The following is a 20,575-nucleotide window of genomic DNA, read 5'->3' on the forward strand; positions in this document are numbered from 1 at the left end:
AGATGGCTGGATGGCATCACTGACTCGATGGACGTGAGTTTGAGTGAACTCCAGGAGTTTGTGATAGACAGGGAGGCCTGGCGTGCTGTGATTCATGGGGTCACAAACAGTCAGACACGACTGAATGACTGAACTCAACTTCACTGTAATAACTAATTAGAGAGTATATAACTCCATTGATAACACTAGCAAGGGGGTACTCTTTCTGCCCCTTTCTGATGTCTATGTCAGAAGCTTTCTCTATCCCTTTTATACTTTAATAAAACTCTATTGCACAAAAGCTCTTAGCGATCAAGCCTCGTCTCTGGCCCCGGATTGAGTTCTTCTCCAGAGGCCAAGAATCCTGGCATCTTTTCGTGGTTCAGCAAAAACCTTTCACAAACGACAAATACAATAATACTAACAAATCATCAGTAGACATGACTGCTACCTCACAGCCCTGCCCATCCGAGAGAGAAAGAAACTTATCTCCTTCCACCAGCAAGCAAGCACATATCACACCCAATATGAAGGTTACACAAACAACTGGAGCAACCATACCTACTGAGCTAAGAAACCAAAAGGAAAAAGGTATTTGACCTCAAAGCTTGAGAAAAGGAAGCCTTAAACACAATTTAAAAAAAAATGAAAAAGCAGATAAATATTGCAAAAATTAAGGAGCAACCTAGAAAAAACACAAGTCCAAATAAACAAAGAGAAAATAGGCAAACTCTCTGAAAAAGAATTCAGAGTAAAGATGATCCAAAACCTTGAAAATGCAATGGAGAAAATGCAAGAATCAATTAACACATTTAACAAACACCTATCAGAAATAAAGAATAAACAGAGACAAACAATGCAATTACTGAAATTAAAAATACTCTATAAGGAATCAATTGCAGAATATCTGAGGCAGAACGGAAAAGTGAGCTGAAAGACAGAATGATAGAAATAACTGCTGAACAGCAGAATATAGGAAAAAGAATGAAAAGAACTGAGGATAGTCTCAGAGACCTCTGGGACAATATTGAATGCACCAACATTCATATTATAAGGGTACTTCAAGAACAATAGGAAAAAAAAGAGTATGAAAAATTTTTTGAAGAGATTATAGTCAAAAATGTTCTCAAACTGGGAAAGGAAATAGTCAATTAAGTCCAAGAAGCACAGAGAGTCCAATACAGTGTAAACCCAAGGAGAAACATGACAAGAAACATACTAATCAAATTTTAAACAATTTAACACAAAGAAAGAATATTAAAAGTAGCAAGGGAAAAGCAGCAAGTAAGATACAAGGGAAATCCCATATGCTTAACAGCTGATTTTTCAGCAGAAGCTCTGAAGGCCAGAAGGGAATGGCAGGATATATTTAAAGTACTAAAAGGGAAAAATCTACAACCAAGATTACTCCACCCAGCAAGGACCCCTTTGAAAACTGATGGAGAAATCAAGAGATTTACAGACAAGCAAAAATTAAATGAATTTAGTATCTCCAAACCAGTTTTACAATAAATGATAAAGGAGTTAGATAGACAGGAAACATAAAAGAAGAAAAAGTCCTATAGAAACAAATCCCAAGAAATTAAGAAAATGGCAATAGGAGCACTGTTGTTGTTTAGTCACACAGTCAAGTCCAGCTCTCTGAGACCCTATGGGCTGAATTATGTCAGGTTTCCCTTCACTACCTCCCAGAAGTTGCTCAAACTCATGTCCATTGAGTTGGTGATGCCATTCAACCATCTCATCCTCTGTCATCCCCTTCTCCTCCTGCTTTCAATCTTTCCCATCATCAGGGTCTTTTTCAACAAGTCAGCTCTTTCCATCAGAGGACCAATTGTAGGTTCAGCTTCAGTATCAATCCTTCCAGTGAATATTCAGGGTGGATTTCCTTTAGGATTGACTTGCTTGATCTTGACATAAAGGCTGTATATGGTGAACCCACAGCAAACATTTTTCTCAATGGTAAAAAATTGAAAGCATTTCCTGTAAGATCAGGAACAAGACAAGGGTGCCACTCTCACCACTATTATTCAACATAGTTTTGGAAGTCCCAGCTATGGCAATCAGAGAAGGAAAATAAATAAAAGGAATTCAGAATAGAAAAGAAGAAATAAAACACTCACTGTTTGCAAATGACATGATACTATACATAAAAAAATAAAAACCTAAAGATACTATCAGTAAATTACTAGAGCTAATCAATGAATTTAGCAAAGTTGCAGGATACAAAATCAATATAGAGAATTTACTTGCATTCCTTTGTCAGTTTTCAGTTCAGTCACCTATTGGTGTTCAAATATTTGTGAGCCCATGGAATGCAGCATGCCAGGCTTCCCTGTCTATCACCAACTCCCAGAGCTTGCTCAAACTCATATCCATAAAGTCAGTGATGCCCTCCAACCATCTCATCTTCTGTCACTCCCTTCTTCTCCTGCCTTCAGTATTTCCCAGCATCAGGGTCTTTTCCGATGAGTCAGTTCTTCTCATAAGGTGGCCAAAGTATTAGAGCTTCAGTTTCAGCATCATCCTTCCAATGAATATTTAGGACTGATTTCCTTTAGGATTGACTGGTTTCATCCCCTTGCATTCCAAGAGAATCTCCTTTATACTAACAATGAAAAATCAGAGAAATTAAGGAATCAATCACATTTACCACTGCAACAGAAAGAGTAAAATATCTAGCAATAAACATACCTAAGGAGACAAACAATCTGTATACAGAAAACTATAAGACACTGAGGAAAAAAATCAAAGACCATATAAACTGTTGGAGAGATATACCATGTTACTGGATTGGAAGAATCAACAGTTTGAAAATGACTATACTACCAAATGCAATCTACACATTCAATATGATCCCTATCAAATTACAAATGGCATTTTTCACAGAACTAGAACAAACAATTTCACAATGCATATGGAAACACAAAAGACCACAAATAGCCAAAGCAATCTTGAGAAAGAAGAATGGTGCTGGAGGAGTCAACCTTCCTGACTTCAGACAGCATTACAAAGCTACAGTTATCAATACAGTATGGTACTGGTACAAAAACAGAAATATAGACCAATGGAACAAAATAGAAAACCCAGAAACAAGCCCACAAACCTATGGGCAAATCATCTTTGTCAAAGGAGGCAAGAATATAAAATGGGGAAAAGATAGTCTGTTCAATAAGGGGTGCTGGGAAAACTGGACAGCTACAGGTAAAAAAAATGAAATTAGAAGACTTCCTAAAAACATACACAAAGATAAAATCAAAATGGATTAAATACCTAAATGTTAGACCAGAAACTGTAAAACTCTCAGAGGAAAACGTTGGCTGAACAGAGTATGATAATTCACAGCAAGATCTTCCATGACCCACCTCCTAGAGTAATGGGATTTAAAACAAAAATAAAAAAGTGGGACCTAATTAAACTTAAACACTTTTGCATAGCAAAGGAAACTATAAACAAGGTGAAAATACAACCCTCAGAATGGAAGAAAATAATAGGAAATGAAACAACTGACAAAGGATTAATTTCCAAAATATACAAGCAGCTCATAGAAGTCAATATCAGGAAAACAAACAACCCAGTCAAAAAGTAAGATAAGAATATAAACAGACATTTCTCCAAAGAAGACATACAAATGACTAATGGACACATGAAAAGATGTTCAATATAGCTCATTATTATAGAAATGCAAATCAAAACTACAAAGAGATATCATCACACCAGTCAAAATGGCCATCATCAAAACGTCTAGAAACAATAAATGCTGGAGAGGGTATAGAGAAAAGGGAATCCTCTTGCACTGTTGGTGGGAATGTAAATTGATACAGCCACTATGGAAGACAGTATGGAGATTGCTTAAAAAACAAGAAATAAAACCACTGAAAAACTGTATATCCAATTTCTAGCCATATACCCTGAGGAAACCAAAACTGAAAAAGACAGATGTACTCCAATGTTCATTGAAACACTATTTACAATAGCTGGTACATGTAAGCAACCTAGATGTCCATTGATAGATGAATGGATAAGAAAGCAGTGGTACATACACATCAGATCAGATCAGATCAGTCACTCAGTCATGTCCGACTCTTTGCGACCCCATGAATCGCAGCACGCCAGGCCTCCCTGTCCATCACCAACTCCCAGAGTTCACTCAGACTCATGTCCATCGAGTCAGTGATGCCATCCAGCCATCTCATCCTCTGTCTTCCCCTTCTCCTCCTGCCTCCAAATCCTCCCAGCATCAGAGTCTTTTCCAGTGAGTCAACGCTTTGAATGAGGTGGCCAAAGTACTGGAGTTTCAGCTTTAGCATCATTCCTTCCAAAGAAATCCCAGGGCTGATCTCCTTCAGAATGGACTGGTTGGATCTCCTTGCAGCCCAAGGGACTCTCAAGAGTCTTATCCAACACCACAGTTCAAAAGCATCAATTTTTCGGTGCTCAGCCTTCTTCACAGTCCAACTCTCACATCCATACATGACCACAGGAAAAACCACAGCTTGACTAGACGAACCTTTGTTGGTAAAGTAATGTCTCTGCTTTTGAATATTTTATCTAGGTTGGTAAGCGTCTTTTAATTTCATGGCTGCAGTCACCATCTGCAGTGATTTTGGAGCCCAGAAAAAATAAAGTCTGACACTGTTTCCACTGTTTCCCCATCTATTTCCCATGAAGTGATGGGACCAGATGCCATGATCTTCGTTTTCTGAATGTTGAGCTTTAAGCCAACTTTTTCACTCTCCTCTTTCACTTTCATCAAGAGGCTTTTTAGTTCCTCTTCACTTTCTGTCATAAGGGTGGTGTCATCTGCATATCTGAGGTTATTGATATTTCTCCCGGCAATTTTGATTCCAGCTTGTGTTTCTTCCAGTCCAGCATTTCTCATAATGTACTCTGCATATAAGTTAAATGGAATATTATTCAGCCATAAAAAAGAAAGCATTTGAGTCAGTTCTAATGAGATTGATGAACCTAGAGCCTATTATACAGAGTAAAATAAGTCAGAAAGAGAAAAGGAAATATCATATATAAATGCATATATATAGAATCTAGAAAGATGGTACTGATAAAATTATTTTCAAGGCAGCAATGGAGATACAGACATAGATTACACACTTATGAACATGGAGTGGGGGGAGGAAGGAGAGGATGGGCTGTATGGCGAGAGTAACATGAAATACCATAGATAAAATGAATAGCCAATGAGGAGGGGGAAGATATTGCTATGATTTATATCAAAGAGTCTTCTGCCTATGTCTCTATTTGTTTTATATTACATTTAGGTCTTTATTTAATTTTTAATTTATTTTTGTATACAGTATTAGGGAGTGTTCTAAATTCATTCTTTTACATGTCTCTGTCCGGTTTTACCTATCCCACTTATTAAAGAGATGTTCTTTTCTTCATTATATATTCTTGCCTTCTTTATCATAGGTTAGGCAGCCAGAGGTGCATGTGTTTATGTCTGGACTTTCTATCATGTTCCATTTACCTAAATTTCTGTTTTTGCACAAATACCATACTATTTTTATGACTGTAGTTTTCTAGTATAATCTGAAGTCAGGGAACTTGATTCCCCTGTTCCATTCTTCTTTCTCATTATTTCTTTCACTATTTGGAATTTCTACTATTTCCATACAAATTGCAAAGCTTACTGTTCTAGTTCTATGAAAAATGCCCTTGGTAATTTGGGATTTCTTTAAGTCTGTAAATTGTTTTGGGTTGTATAGTCATTTTCTCAACATTCATTCATCCAGTCCAAGTACATGGTATATCTCTCCATCTGTTTGTCTCATCTTTTATTTATTTCATCAGTATTCTATTTTTTCTGAGTACAGTTATTTTCCCATCTTAAGTAGGTTTATTCCTAGGTATATGATTCTTTTAAATCAATGGTAAATGGGATTGTCTCTGTAAACTCTTTTTCTGATCACTCATTGCTAGTGGATAGGAATTTAATAGATATCTGCATATTAATTTTCTATCCTGCTACTTTACCAAACTTATTGATGAACTCTAGTAGTCTTCTGGTGACATCTTCAGAATTTTTTATATATAGTATCACGTCATCTGCAAACAGTAACAATTTTACTTTTTTCTTTTCCAAATTTAATTCATTTTCTTTCTTTTTTCCCCCTCTGATTGCCATGGCTAGAACTTATAAAACTATGTTGAATGAAAGTGGCAAGAGTGGACATCTTTGTATTGTTCCTGATCTTACAGGAGATCTTTTCAGATTTTCATCATTAAGAATTATGTTCTCTGTGGGTTTGTCATATATGGCCTTTATTATGTTGAGGTGGGTTTCCTCTAAGCCCACTTATAGACTTTTTATCATAAATGTGTGTTGAATTGTGTTAAAAGTTTGTTCTTCATGTACTGACATGATCATGTGATTCATTCTTCATTTTCTTAATGTGCTGTATCACACTGACTCCCCACATCTAAGGAGCTGTGGCTGAGCGGGCACAGGATGGCCGAGAGGAGCTACTTCATGTTCAAGGTCAGGACAGGTGGTGGTGAGGAGATACCCCTCGTCCAAGGTAAGGAGCAGTGGCTGCCCTTTGCTGGAGCAGCCGTGGAGAGATACAAATAGCTGTGAAAAGAAGAGAAGCAATGAGAAAAGGAGAAAAGGAGAAATATTCTCACTTGAATGCAGAGTTCCAAAGAATAGAAAAGAGAGATAAGAAAGCCTTCCTCAGCGATTAATGCAAAGAAATAGAGGAAATCAACAGAATGGGAAAAACTAGAGATCTCTTCAAGAAAATTAGAGATAACAAGGGAACATTTCATGTAAAGATTGGCTCAGTAAAGGACAGAAATGGTATGGACCTAACAGAAGCAGAAGCTATCAAGAAGAGGTGGCAAAAATACACAGAACTGTACAAAAAAGGTCTTCACGAAAAGATAATCACAATGGTGTGATCACTCACCTAGAGCCAGACATCCTGGAATGTGAAGCCAAGCTGGCCTTAGAGAGCATCACTATGAACAAAGCTAGTGGAGGTGATGGAATTCCAGTTGAGCTATTTCAAATCCTGAAAGATGATGCTGTGAAAGTGCTGCACTCAATATGCCAGCAAATTTGGAAAACTCAGCGGAGGCCACAGGACTGGAAAAGGTGTTTTCATTCCAATCCCAAAGAAAGGCAATGCCAAAGAATGCTCAAACTACCACACAATTGCACTCATCTCACATGCTAGTGAAGTAATGCTCAAAATTCTCCTAGCTAGGCTTCAGCAATACGTGAACTGTGAACTTCTATATGTTCAAGATGGCTTTAGAAAAGGTAGAGGAACCAGAGATCAAATTGCGAACATCTGCTGGATCATTGAAAAAGCAAGACAGTTCCAGAAGAACATCCATTTCTGCTTTATTGACTATGCCAAAGTCTTTGTGTGGATCACAATAAACTGGAAAATTCTTCAAGAGATGGGAATACCAGACCACCTGACCTGTCTCCTGAGAAACCTGTATGCAGGTCAGGAAGCAACAGTTAGAACTGAACATGGAACAAAAGACTGGTTCCAAATAGGAAAAGGAGTACGTCAAGGCTGTGTATTATCACCCTGCTTATTTAACTTATATGCAGAGTACATCATGAGAAATGCTGGGCTGGAAGAAACACAAGCTGGAATCAAAATTGCCGGGAGAAATATCAATAACCTCAGATATGCAGATGACACCACCCTTATGACAGAAAGTGAAGAGGAACTAAAAAGCCTCTAGATGAAAGTGAAAGAGGAGAGTGAAAAAGTTGGCTTAAAGCTCAACATTCAGAAAACGAAGATCATGGCATCTGGTCCCATCACTTCATGGGAAATAGATGGGGAAACAGTGGAAACAGTGTCAGACTTTATTTTTTCTAGGCTTCAAAATCACTGCAGATGGTGATTGCGGCCACGAAATTAAAAGAAGCTTACTCCTTGTAAGGAAAGTTATGACCAACCTAGCTAGCATATTAAAAAGCAGAGACATTACTTTGCCAACAAAGGTTCGTCTAGTCAAGGCTATGGTTTTTCCAGTAGTCATGTATGGATGTGAGATTTGGACTGTGAAGAAAGCTGAGCACCAAAGAATTAATGCTTCGGAACTGTGGTGTTGGAGAAGACTCTTGAGAGTCCCTTGGACTGCAAGGACATCCAACCAGTCCATTCTAAAGGAGATCAGTCCTTGGTGTTCTTTGGAAGGACTGATGCTAAAGCTGAAACTCCAGTAATTTGGCCACCTCGTGCAAAGAGTTGACTCATTGGAAAAGACTCTGATGCTGGGAGGGATTGGGGGCAGGAGAAGAAGGGGACAACAGAGGGTGAGATGGCTGGATGGCATCACTGACTCAATGGATGTGAGTCTGAGTGAACTCTGGGAGCTGGTGATGGACAGGGAAGCCTGGCATGCTTTAATTCATGGGGTCGCACAGAGTCGGACATGACTGAGCGACTGAACTGAACTGATCACACTGATTGAGATTCATGTATTGAAGAATCCTTACATCCCTAGGATAAATCCTGGTTGGTCAATGTTTATGATTCTTTTAATGTGGTATTGAATTCTATTTGCTAGTGTTTTGTTGAGGACTTTTGCATTTATGTTCCTCAGTGATATTGTTCTGTAATTTTCTTTATTTGTGATTTTTGTCTGGTTTTGGTGTCAAGGTAGTGATGGCCTCATAGAATGAGTTTAAAATGTCCCTTCCTCTGCATTTTTGGTAAGATTTTTATCAGAATAGGTGTTAAGTCGTCTCTAAGTATCTGATAGAATTAGCCTGTGAAGACTTTGGCCCTAGGCTTTTGCTTGTCAGAATTTTTTTTTAATTAATTTATTTTAATTGGAGAACAATTGGGCTTCCCTGCTAGCTCAGTAGGTAAAGAATCTGCCTGTAATGCAGAATACCCCAGTTTGATTCCTGAGTCAGGAAAATCTGCTGGAGAATGAATAGGCTACCCACTCCAGTATGGGCTTCCCTTGTGGCTCAGCTGGTAAAAAATCCGTCTGCAATGTGGGAGACCTGGGTTTGATCCCTGGGTTTGGAAGATCCCCTGAATAAGGGAAAGGCTAGTCCAGTATTCTGGCCTGGAGAATTCCATGGACTGTATAGTTCATGGGGTTACAAACAGTCAGACACGACTGAGTCTAACACGGACATTACTGACTAATTTAAATTTATTTATTAAACATTTGAAACTTGTGGAAAAACTCTATGATCAGTGTCATGATACCCTGGTACAGTTTGGTGGGCTTTAGCATCTAATCTAAGCACAGAAGATTATATAAAGCAAGTGCCTTCAGTTGATGTGCTCTGTAATGAATTTCACACACCTCATGATGCAGCATTTTTCCTGTCTAGGCCAATGTACACACACCATATTTCATCAAAGTATGACAAACTTAAAAAATCAAGGAAGGGAAGTAAACAGCAGCATAAAGTTCATAAGTACATCACATCATATGAAATGGTGATGGCTCCTGTTCATGAAGCAGTGGTTTCCTTACACGTTTCCAAAGTCTGGGATGACATCGGTCCTCAATTCTATGCCACATTCTGGTCATTGACAATGTATAACCTTGCATTTCCACATACCAGCTATGAACAGGAAGTCAATAAACTTAAAATCCAGATGAAAGCAATTGATAACAATCAGGAAATGCCTCCAAATAAAAATAAAAAAGAGGAGTGATGTACTGCCCTTCAGGGCGAGCTTCTCGAGGAAGAAAAGAAACAGATGGAACATGTACAATGAGTTCTGCAGAGACTGACACTGGAAAAGGACAACTGGCTTCTAGCAAAATCTACCAAAAATGAGACCATCACAAAATTTCTACAGCTGTGTATATTTCCTCGATGTATTTTTTCAGCAATTGATGCTGTTTACTCATTTTGTTGAATTGGTACATCAACAGAAAACTCCAAATTTTTCCACACTTCTTTGCTATGATCGAGTTTTCTCTGATATAATTTACACAGTCGCAAGCTGTACTGAAAATGAAGCTAGTCAATATGGGAGATTCCCTTGCTGCATGTTAGAGATTGTGACCAGGTGGCACAGTGATAAAGCCACATATGAAAAGGAAAGTGGAAATTATCCGGGATTCTTTACTATACGAGCAACTGGATTTGATGGTGGAAACAAAGCTGATCAATTAGACTATGAAAATTTTTGACATGTTGTACACAAATGGCATTACAAACTAACCAAGGCATCAGTACATTGCCTTGAAAGAGGCGACTATACTCTCATCAAAAATATCTTGATTGTGCTAACAAAAAATACTTCCTTGGTACACAAAACTTTAGAATCTGGGTCAGGCTTTGGGAAGAAGAGTGCATAAAATCTTCCAAGAGGAAAAAGAAGAGGTCAAATCTATATGCATTGGCTATGGGCTACTCTGGGCAGTTGAAAAGTAGAAAGTCATACATGATACCTGAAAATGAGTTTCATCATAAAGACCCCCTTTGAAGAATGCAGTTGCCAGTGTACAAAATGGGCCTGGTGGCAGGCCTTCTTCATCGTCGGTTGGAAGTGTAGATCAGATGAAAGCAGTCCTGTGGACACTGATAAATCAAGGGAGAGATCTCAATGTGGTGTGAAAGCTGTTGATAAAGCTTCTAATTTCACACCAAAAGGGAATTCAAGTGATGGAAATAGTGGCTCTAACAGCAGCAAAGTTAAAGAAAATGACAAAGAAAAAGGAAAAGAGACAGAAAAAGAGAAAAAAGAAAAGACTCCAGCTACTACTCAAGGCCCGAGTACTTGGTAAAGATGGTAAAGAAAATACAAAGGAAGAATGGCCAAATAAAGATGAAAAAGCAAGAGAGACAAAGGAAAGAATATCTAAATCTGACAAAGAGAAAGAAAAATTCAAGAAGGAAGAAAAAGCTAAAGATGAGAAATTCAAGACCACTGTCCTGAATGTAGAATCAAAGTCAACTCAAGAAAAGGAAAGAGAGAAGGAGCCACCCAAAGAACGAGATATAGCAAAGGAAATGAAATCAAAGGAAAACGTTAAAGGAAGAGAAAACCCACCAGTTTCTGGGTCCTTGAAGTCACCTGTTCCCCCATCAGATATTGCAGAGCCTGAAAGGGAACAGATAAGTTGCAAAATTGATACCCATTCTTCTCCATCACATTCCTCAACAGTAAAGGAGAGTTTCATCAAACTCAAGGAGTCTTCAGCAAAACTCTGCATTAATCATACTCCTCCACCAGTGTCCAAGAGTAAGGAGAGATAAATGGACAAGAAAGATTTGGACAAGTCAAGGGAAAGATCCAGAGGGTGGGGGGAAGATGAAAAGGACAGGAAAGAGTGGAAAAGGGATCACTCAAACAATGACCGAGAAGTGCCACCATACTTAACCAAGAGGCAGAAAGAAGAAAGTGAAACAATGGGGGTTTCAAAATACAAAAGTGAAAGTCTATGTGAGTCTCCTTATCCAAATTAGAAAGACAAGGAAAAAAATAAATAAATCAAAATCTCCAGGCAAAAAAAAAAAAGGTGGCGACTCATTTAAATCTGAAAAGATGGATAAAAATCTCTGATGGCAAAAAGGAGTCCAGGCATGATAAAGAAAAGATAGAAAAGAAAGAGAAATGGGACAGTTCCAGAGGAAAGGAAGAGAAGAAACATCATAAGTCCTCGGACAAGCACAGATAATGAAGACTTTCAATCAAGGGTATGGACAGACCCCTAAGCTGAAGGTCTCCCAGAGGAGGATGCCAAAGCTCCATGCGTCACTCTCAGAATGATATCTCCCATAATTGAGAGCTTCTAGTGCTGTCCATTTAATGGGAATCTGCTTTAAATCAGAAGATGAATACACACCACCATCCTCTTGACGAGACATTCCAAAGTCACTGGTTTTCAGAACATTATTTTCACCTCCAGGCAGTTTCTTGGAGCAAGGTCCCTGTGCATATAATTTTTACCTGAGATTTGCCATTGAGAAGCAGCATCTAATAAAAATTTCACTAATTGTTTTAGTTCATCCTTCTTTCTCAGAAAGGAGAAGAAATCATGTCCTGGAACAAGTCCCTTAATTTTGTAGATAGGCTGTATTTGTGTGCTAACTTTTATGAGTTTTACAATATTGGTATGATTATACTGCTTGAGGATTTTGGCTTCTTGTAAAATTTTTAATTTCAGTTCTGGGAAAGATCATCTTCACATGTTCTAACAGTGATACCAATTTTATCTTTTAATGTGCGCCTAAATGTGTCATCAAAATTTCCCTAGCCCAGTAATTATGACAGCTTCATGACTGAGATGAAGAAGGCAGTGGCAACCCACTCCAGTACTCTTGCCTGGAAAATCCCATGGACGGAGGAGCCTGGTAGGCTGCAGGCCATGGGGTCGCTAAGAGTTGGACACGACTGAGCGACTTCACTTTCACTTACTTTACAATATTATGATGGCTTTTTGCCACACATTAACATGAATCATCCATGGGTAAACATGTGTCCCCCCATCCTGAACTGCCCTCCCACCTCCCTCTCCTTGTTAGATAGTTTTAATCACAGTTTCAATTTCAGTACTTGTGACTGGTTTGTTGACATTTTTTCTTTCTTTCTGGCTTAGTCTTAGAAAGTTGTTTCTAAGAAGCTGTCCATTTCTTGTAGGTTGTCAATTTTATTGGCATATAGTTACTTGCAGTGATCTCATATCCTTTGTTTTTCTGTGGTATTGGTTGTAAGTTCTTTTTCATTTCTATCAATATTTTTATTGATAGAATAAATTTCATTGATTTCATTGATCTTTGCTATTGTTTTCTTTATTTATTTCTGCTCTGATCTTTATGATTTGTTTCCTTCTACTAATTTTAGGTTCTTCTTTCTCTAGTTGCTTTAGATGCAAGATTTGTAACATTTCTTGTTTCATGAGATAAGATTATATTGCTTTAAATGCCCCTTTTAGAACAACATTTTTCTGCATCCCATAGGTTTTTGTCATCATGTTTTCATTGTTATTTGATTCTAGGTAATGTTTTTTTTTTTTTTTTTTCTCTCTCTCTTTTTTTTTTAAGTTATATCTTATTTTTTTGTACAATATTGTGCAAGTATGCCACCTAGTTTGGGGTTTTGGGGAGGTGATGGCATGGGTTTGGGAGCCAGTTCCAGCAAATCCCCGTGCTAGTGTCCAGGGGGGCTGGGGCCATGACATGAGGAGAGAGGCTGCAATGGCAGGCCTGCCCTTTGCACATCACTCAGCAATGGTGCGTTGGCTCTCTGGTGGTCTGAGCTTCTTCTATGAGCATTCTTCATTTTGGAGCTCCTCATTCTTATCCTCTCTGGCCGTCTCCTCACAGTCAACATCACTCCCCTTCCTGGGTCTGCTCTCCAATCCCTGTGTTCCAGCACCTAGTCCCTGTTTGCACCAGCTTGACACCTGTGTCAGGCTGGGGCATGCAGGGCTATGGCACAGATCATCTATGCAGGTCTCACTCTATCCTGCATGCCACTGATCATTTCCTATGCTATCCTCCAACCCCTCCAAGTTCCTTTTCTGTCCAGCTGATCCCTCACGTATTAAGGGATTTTTCCCAGACAGGAACCTCTCTTCACATTCAACCCATAGTCAGTTACACTGGTCTGGTCCGTCTTCCATTCCTTTTACTTTTCCCTCCTTTTTTCATCTCACTCAGTTATGTCGGGATGTTTCTTGCCCTTTTAGGTGTCAAAGGTCCTCTGCTAGTGTTTACCAGGTACTCTGTAAATTTGGTAAACTCAGCAGTGGCCACAGGACTGGAAAAGGTCAGTTTTCATTCCAATCCCAAAGAAAGGCAATGCCAAAGAATGCTCAAACTACCACACATTTGCACTCATCTCACATGCTACTAAAGGAATGCTCAAAATTCTCCAAGCCAGGCTTCAGCAGTACGTGAACCATGAACTTCCTGATGTTCAAGCTGGTTTTAGAAAAGGCAGAGGAACAAGAGATCAAATTGCCAACATCCGCTGGATCATCGAAAAAGCAAGAGAGTTTCAGAAGAACATCTGTTTCTGCTTTATTGACTATGCCAAAGCCTTTGACTGTGTGGATAAAAATAAACTGTGGAAAATTCTTCAAGAGATGGGAATACCAGACCACCTGATCTGCCTCTTGAGAAACCTATATGCAGGTCAGGAAGCAACAGTTAGAACTGAACATGGAACAACAGACTGGTTCCAAATAGGAAGAGGAGTACATCAAGGCTGTGTATTGTCACCCTGCTTATTTAACTTCTATGTAGAGTACATCATGAGAAATGCTGGGCTGGAAGAAGCACAAGCTGGAATCAAGATTGCCGGGAGAAATATCAATAACCTCAGATATGCAGATGACACCAACCTTATGGCAGAAAGTGAAGAGGAACTCAAAAGCCTCTTGATGCAAGTGAAAGAGGAGAGTGAAAAAGTTGGCTTAAAGCTCAACATTCAGAAAACTAAGATCATGGCATCCGGTCCCATCACTTCATGGGAAATAGATGGGGAAACAGTGGAAACAGTGTCAGATTTTATTTTTTGGAGCTCTAAAATCACTGCAGATGGTGACTGCAGCCATGAAATTAAAAGACGCTTACTCCTTGGAAGAAAGGTTATGACCAACCTAGATAGCATATTGAAAATCAGAGATACTACTTTTTCAACAAAGGTCCGTCTAGTCAAGGCTATGGTTTTTCCAGTGGTCATGTATGGATGTAAGAGTTGGACTGTGAAGAAAGCTGAGTGCCAAAGAATTGATGCTTTTGAACTGTGGTGTTGGATAAGACTCTTGAGAGTCCCTTGAGCTGCAAGGACATCCAACCAATCCATTCTGAAGGAGATCAGCCCTGGGATTTCTTTGGAAGGAATGATGCTAAAGCTGAAGCTCCAGTACTTTGGCCACCTCATGAGAAGAGTTGACTCATTGGAGAAGACTCTGATGCTGGGAGGGTTTGGGGGTAGGAGAAGAAGGGGACAACAGAAGATGAGATGGTGGATGGCATCACTGACTCGATGGATGTGAGTCTGAGTGACCTCTGAAAGTTGGTGATGGACAGGGAAGCCTGGCATGCTGCAATTCATGGGGTCGCAAAGAGTCGGACATGACTGAGCGACTGAACTGAACTGAACTGTAGGCACTCTTCCACTTGTAGATATATTCTTGATCTGTTTGTGAGGTGAAATGAACTCTACGTTGTCCTACTCCAACATCCTTCAAAAGCTCCATTTTTAGTTTATTTTTGTGTATGGTATTAAATAATGTTCAAATTTCATTTTTTTACATGTAGCTGTCCAGTTTTCCAAGCACCATTTTTTAAACAGTCTGTCTTTTCTCCATTTTATATTCCTGTCTCCTCTGTCATATATTAATTATTTACAGGTGTGTGGGTTTACTTCTGGGCTTTCTATTCTTTTCCATTGATCCATATTTCTGTTTTTGAGCCATTTCCATACTAATTTGATGATTGTAGCTTTGTAATATAGTCTGAAGCCAAGGAGCTGGAATCCTCTAGCTCTGTTTTTCTTTCTCAAGGTTGTTTTGGCTATTCATGGTCTTTTGTGTCTCTCTACATATTTTAAGGTTTTTGTTTCTTTGTTTTACTTCTGTGAAAAATGCCATTGTTAATTTGATAGGGATTACATTAAAACTATAACACAATGGCCATCATTGAAAAGTCTACAAACAATACATGCTGATGAGAGTATTGAGAAATGTACCCCCTACACTGTTGATGGGAATGTTATTTGGTACAGTCACTACAGAGAATAATATGGAGATTCCTTAAGTAACTGAAAATAGAGCTACTGTATGATCCTGTAATCCCACTCTTGGGCATATATCTGGATAAAATCATGATTCAAAATGATGCATGCTCCTCAGTGTTCACTGCAGCACTGTTTACAACAATCAAGACAGCAAAGTAACCAGAATGAATGGGTAAAAGCATATAGTACATATATTCATTGGATTATCACTCAGGTTTTAAAAAGAATAAAATAATACCTTTTGTAGCAAGATGGATGGATGTAGAGATTATCCTACAAAAGTCAAGTGAGAAGAGAAAAACAAATATCATATCATATCACTTATGCATGGAATCTAAAATGATGAAACATATGAACTTATTTACAAAACAGAAACAGACTCAGAGACCTCAAAAATAAACTGATTGTTACCAGAGAGGAACAAAGGGGAAGAAGAATAAATCGGGAATTGGGGATTAACAAATACAGATTACTATATGTAAAATAGATAACAAGAAGGACATCTTGTATAGCACAAGGAATTCTGCTTACTAGTCTGTAATAACCTGATTGGAAAATAATTTGGAAAAGCATATATACATATTATGTATAACTGAACCATTTTGCTATACAACTGAAACTAACACAACATTGTAAATCAATTAAACCCCAATATAAAATAAAAATTAAATTAAAAAAATGCTTACCTTGAAGAGGCATCTAACTAGAAAATGGTATCAATAAAAATATTTATGAGTAACATACATTTTTCAGTATGGGGGCACTTGATTTATTTCAGAAAAATTAAAATGTTTATATAATATGTTCAATGTATTATTAATCAAACATTAAAAATGAAATAATGCCATTTGCAGCAACATGGATGGACCTGGAGATTATCATATTAAGCCAAGTAAGTCAGAGAAAGACAAATATTACATAATATTGTTTATATGCAGAATCTAAAAAATGATACAAATAAACTTATTTACAAAATGGAAACAGACTCACAGACTTAGAGAAAGAATTTACGGTTGTCAGGTGGGAAAAGGGGAGGTTCATAAATTGGGAGTTTTGGATTGGTATGTATACACTGTTATGTTTAAAATAGATAATTTAAAAGGGTCTACTGTAAAGCACAGTGAACTCTACTCAGTACTGTGTAATAAATAAATGAGAAAACAGTTTGAAAAAGAATAGATATATGCGTTACAAATCAATATGTATAACTGTGTCACTTTGCTGTCCACAGGAAACTAACACAACATTGTTAATTAACTATACTCCAAAATAAAATAAAATTATGGCTATTATGATCATTTACATACAGGATTTTATGTGAAAGTCCATTTTCATTTCTCTGGGTAAATGCCCAAGTTTTCAATTGCTGGGTTTTATGGTACTGCATGTCTAGTTTTTGAGGAAACTGTTGGATTGTTTTGCAAAATGGTTGTACAATTTTACATTCCCAGAAAAATTTACTAATGATCCAGTTTATCCATTTCTTGACCAAAATTTAGTGGTGCTAATGTTTTTTGTTGTTGTTGTTTTATTGCAACAAGCTTGTAGTGGTGACTTGTGATTGTACTTTGCATTTCCCTAATCGTTAATGTTAATGAACATCTTTCACATGATAATTAGCCACTTGCTTGTCCTTTTTCATAAAATGTCTGCTGTGTCTTTTGCCAATTTTTAAATGTATTATTAATATTTCTGTTTAAACTGTCCCATTTCAACTGTCCGTTACATATATATGTGTGTGTGTGTATATATATGTATGTTCAAAGTATATATAATTATATATATATATATATACACACACACACACATAAGTGAGTGAAGTCACTCAATCATGTCCGACTTTGCTACCCCATGGACTGTAGCCTAACAGGCTCCTCCATCCATGGGATTTTCCAAGCAAGAGTACTAGAGTGGGTTGCCATTTCCTTCTCCAGAGGATCTTGCCAACCCAGGGATTGAACCCATGTCTCCAGCATTGTGAAAGTGAAAGAAAGTGAGGTCACTCAGTTGTGTCCGACTCTGCAGCATTTCAGGCAGATGCTTTACTGTCTGAGCCACTAGGGAAGTCCTATATATATGCATGCTGCTGCTGTTGCTGCAAAGTTGCTTCAGTCGTGTCCAATTCTGTGTGACCCCATAGACGGCAGTCCACCAGGCTCCCCTGTCCCTGGGATTCTCAAATATACATATAAATATGTATACATATGTTTGTGTGTATATTCACACACACACACATATATATATATATACATATCAATTTATCAATTTTTGTCTTTTTATGGATTATGATTTTGTCATTATGAAGTCTAAGAAATGTTTGCTTAGCCCTAGACTTCAAATAATTTCTCCAGGGTTTTTTTTTTTTTTTAATTTTATGATTTTATATTTTATATCTAAGTTCATGATCCACTTTGTTTTGGATTTTATGTAGAATATGAGGTTTAGGTCAAAGTTCTTTTATGTTTTTCAATATTTTTGACCTATAGGTATTCAGTTGTTTCAGCACAATTTACTGAAATTCTTTGCCCATTCATCCATTGAACAGTGATTTGATTTTGAAACAGTGTGAAAATTATTTGGGCATGTCTGTGTGGGTCTATTTCTGGATTTTCTATTCTATTTCATTGATCTGTGTTTCTAGCTCTCTATTAATAACACATTATCTTTTTTTTTTAATTTTATTTTATTTTTAAACTTTACAATATTGTATTAGTTTTGCCAAATATCGAAATGAATCTGCCACAGGTATACCCACGTTCCCCATACTGAACCCTCCTCCCTCCTCCCTCCCCTACCCTCCCTCTGGGTGGTCCCAGTGCACCAGCCCCAAGCATCCAGTACCATGCATCGAACCTGGACTGGCGACTCGTTTCACTATCTTGATTATGGTAGCTATATAGTAATTCATAATATCAGGTAGAATGATTCTTTCCACTTTATTCTCTTTTTTCAAAATGATTTTACCTACACTAGTGCCTTTCTACATGTCTATATAACTTTTAGAATTTGTTGACTATGTCTATGAAAACTTTGTTGAGGTTTTGTTAGAAATTGCATTAAAACCTATAGATCTGTTTGGAGAGAATAGATGTTTTAATAAATTGAGTCTTCCAATCCATAAACACATTATGCCTATTTTTTAAAATTGTTTTATCAGCATTTTGTAACTTTCAACATACATCTTGTACATGTCTTGTTATAATTTTATCTAAGTATTTCATTTTCTTTGGAGCAGTTGTAAATAGCATCATGGGTTTTTTGTTTGTTTGGGGTTTTGTATATTCATTGTTAGTACATAGAAATGTGATTGCTTTTTGTCTGTTCATACTGTATCCTGCAAACTTACTGAACTCAGTTCCATGAGTTTTGGTGTTTTTATCATTATTATTATTTTATAGATACCTTGGTATCTAGGTATTCTAGGTAGACCACCTTATCTTGTCATCTGCAATTATGGATGGCCTTATTTCTTCCTTTATGACATTTATGTCTTTTGTTTCCTTTTCTTGACTCATTACTTTGGCTAGGACTTTAAGTACTATGTTGAAAAACTAAGAATAGAACTGCCATATGATCCAGCAATTCTACTTCTGGGTGTAAATCTGAAGAAAATAAAAATATACCTACACTCCCATGTTTATTTTATCATTATTCTCAATAGCCAAGATAAGGAAACCAAGATAAGATAACCTAAGTATCTGTCAATGGATGAATGTATAAAGAATATATATATATATATATATATATATATATATATATATATGCAATAAGATATTATTTAGCCATGAGAAAGAAGGCAAATCTTGTGATTTGCAACAACACAGATGGACGTTCAGGGCATTATATGGACATTTCAGACACAGAGAGAGAGAAAGATACTGTATGATATCACTTACATGTGGACATTTCAGACACACACAGAGAGAGATACTGTATGATATCATTTACATGTGGAATAAAGAAATGCCAGACTCATCAAAGCAGTGTGTATTGCTGCTTACAAGGGCCTGGAGGTGGGAGTATTGGGGAGATGTTGGTCAAAGGATCCAAACTTACATTTAGAAGATGAATAAGTTCTGGAGAGCTAATGCATAGCATTGTGATTATAGTTTGTATTATATAATTTAAAGTTACTAAGAGACTGGATTGTAAATGTTCTTACCAGAAAAAGGAATGACAATTATATGTTGCAATGGAGGTATTAGCTAAGGCTACACTGGTAATTATATTGCAATATATAAATGCATCACATCAACATATTGTATACCTTAAACAATGTTATCAGGTCAGTCGCTCAGTCATATCCAACTCTTTGTGACCCCATGCTGCGACTGCAGCATGGCAGGCTTCCCTATCCATCACCAACTCCTGGAGTTGCTCAAACTCATGTCCATCGACTCAGTGATGCCATCCAACCGTCTCATCCTCTGCTCCCTTCTACTGCCTTCAATCTATCCCAGCATCAGGGTCTTTTCCAACATCTGGGTCTTTTCCAATGAGTCAGTTCTTCTCATCAGGTGGCCAAAGTATTGGAGTTTCAGCTTCAGCATCAGTCTATCCAATGAATATTCAGGACTGATTTCCTTTAGGATAGAGTGGTTGGATCTCCTTGCAGTCCAAGGCACTCTCAAGAGTCTCCTTCAACACCACAGTTCAAAAGTATCAATTCTTCAGTGCTCATCTTTCTTTATAGTCCATCTTTCACATCCATACATGGCTAATGGAAAAACCATAGCTTGATCAGACTTTTATTTCAATTTTAAGTAAAGTGATGAGAGTGAGCATCTTTGCCTTCTTCATAATTTTAGATATTCTCACCAAAATCTATGGGCTTTTTACAGATGCTATTAAGTTGTAGAAGTTCTTCACAATGTCTA

At 37.6% G+C, this 20,575-nt stretch overlaps 1 pseudogene; it reads left to right on the forward strand.

The window, feature by feature from the left end:
• The first annotated feature begins 419 nt into the window (after positions 1–419).
• On the forward strand, positions 420–11,882 carry LOC113888079 (annotated as a pseudogene).
• The last annotated feature ends 8,693 nt before the right edge of the window (positions 11,883–20,575 follow it).

The sequence above is a fragment of the Bos indicus x Bos taurus genome, chromosome X, assembly GCF_003369695.1.
Source record: "Bos indicus x Bos taurus breed Angus x Brahman F1 hybrid chromosome X, Bos_hybrid_MaternalHap_v2.0, whole genome shotgun sequence".
Classification (NCBI taxonomy): domain Eukaryota; kingdom Metazoa; phylum Chordata; class Mammalia; order Artiodactyla; family Bovidae; genus Bos; species Bos indicus x Bos taurus.